The sequence below is a fragment of the Nicotiana attenuata genome, chromosome 7 (genome assembly GCF_001879085.1).
Source record: "Nicotiana attenuata strain UT chromosome 7, NIATTr2, whole genome shotgun sequence".
In the NCBI taxonomy this organism is placed as follows: Eukaryota; Viridiplantae; Streptophyta; class Magnoliopsida; order Solanales; family Solanaceae; genus Nicotiana; species Nicotiana attenuata.
Genome location: NC_031995.1, coordinates 104,481,140 through 104,483,354, shown reverse-complemented (window position 1 = coordinate 104,483,354; position 2,215 = coordinate 104,481,140). Strand labels below are relative to the sequence as shown.

The 2,215-nt window shown below is 34.4% G+C and overlaps 1 pseudogene; it reads right to left on the bottom strand.

Moving 5' to 3' along the window:
- LOC109230327 lies at positions 264-1,683 on the bottom strand (annotated as a pseudogene).

The following is a 2,215-nucleotide window of genomic DNA, read 5'->3' as shown; positions in this document are numbered from 1 at the left end:
GAGGTATATTACACATATTGAACACCCTTTATCGAAATTTTTTTTCACTTTTTTTTAAATTTGAACGACCTTGGAGAAATTCCTAGCTTCGCCACTGGCTCTAGGGCATAACATATGGACTTCATTTCAATTCAGAAAATTTGACCCGAACTCTATATACATATACGTAATAGATTACGAATACAGAAAATTAACAAGGTTATTGTAATATTTTGAACTCAAACGATAATGTTCAAATCCTATATCCGCATTTGAAACATTAGTCAAATACTATAATTCCACAAAGACAATTTCAACATCACTTTCCACGTCATCCCAACTGAAACAATTACGTAAACGAGGAGTTGGTGAAAACAAAAGCCCCTCTGCCATCTTTTCTTGCCATGATTCCTCTATCTCCAACATATCACTATTTTCTCCCCAATTACAGGACAAAATATTTTCCATCTCCATATCTGCATTTTCATTTCTTTAGCCCCCATATCATAGCCACTGTCATTGACAACATTCTGTTTGCCTGGCGCAAGTCCTTAGGATCCTTTGATACCGGCACTGACAACCTCCAAAGGGAGTCAACGAAGTTTAGAGTAGCGAAATTACCTCTAAGTGCTAATGCAGCTACATCATGAGCTCGAGCCGCCATTTCTGGAGTAGGATAATACTACTATAAATTTGGCAAAAAGCGACCAACAAAAACCGACCAACTTTGGTCGGTAAAAAAAACCAGCCAAAAACCGATCAAAGTTGGTCGGTTTTTCAAAATATTTTAATTTTTAATTTTTTTCTACGAAACCGACCAACTTTGGTCGGTTTTCTTTCGCGCAAAAATGCGCGAAACTATTTTTGAGTCCTGCGAAATTTATTTTTCAAGAAACCGAGCAACTTTGGTCGGTTTTTGAAATTAAAATAAATAAAAATTAATATTAAAAAAACCGACCAACTTTGGTCGGTAAATTCGGCCGATCATTTTAAAAAACCGACCAACTTTGGTCGATAATTTATTTTTTAATAAAACCGACCAACATTGGTCGGTTATTTTCGTGCGAAAATATAATTAAAGCATATAAATAAAAAAAAAAGACAATCTTAAAACAAAATGCACCAATGATCTAGTGGTAGAATAGTATCCTGCCATAGGACACACCCCGGTTCGATTCCCAGACGGTGAATCTTTTGATTACATAATTAAAATACCGACCGACTTTGGTCGGTTTTTTTTTTTTTTTTTGCAATATTTTTTTTTTGAATTTAATTTACCGACCAACTTTGGTCGATATACTAAAGCGACCACCAAAATACCGTCCAAGCGTATTTGGTCGCATTTGGTCGGTAATTGGCCATAATCGACCAAAGTTGGTCGTTTTTTTGGTTGCTAATTACCGGATTTCTAGTAGTGTAAGTTCCTAGCCATATTCTTCTCTGTTTACTCGGCTCGCGTAGCTTGCAAACCCACTTGTTATTATTCCTCCTCCTTACTCCCCTATAAACCGGGTGGCGAGTTTCCTTGAACTTCTTTCTCCCCGCTCGTTTCTTGGGTCGACTCGAAGCTAGTAGGATAATTCCTTCGTCTAGAGCTGGTGATGATCGTTCGAAGGACGATGATGATGATGTTTCTTGCGAGTGATTTCTCTCTAGGTTTGCCGGATTGGAATCCGACGAGATTGAAATCGAGTTATTATTCATTACTGGTTTTCTTGAAATAGTCGCGACTGTTATAATAATCAATAAGAGTCAAACTTTGTATAGTGAGAGAAGTGCTATGGCTTAAGAGTACGTTGTTGTTGAATTGTTGGTTGTGGAGTTTTGAGAATTTTGCTGCAAGTTTTAAATCTATATATTATTAAAAGGAGAGGAAAAAGCCCTCTTCTTAAGCCAAGTGGCAGCCTAAAAAAATGCCACATGGCATAATTGGTTACTAATTAGTTATTTAGTTTATAATTAGTTATTGGTTACTTATTTTTGAATTTAAATACATATCAAAAAAGAAAATAATAAAATACAATAAAAAACTACCATATATATTAGTTGGTTACTTTATTTGGATTAATAAATATAGATATCATATAATTAAATATAATAAAAAATAACTACCCATTCAAATTGGGTGGGAGTAGTTTCAAGTTTGAGTTTTTAAATTATTTTAAAATAAAAAACGAAATTAAAAAAATAATGAATTACCAATTCAAATTGGGGAATAGTTTCAAATTGGAGTTTT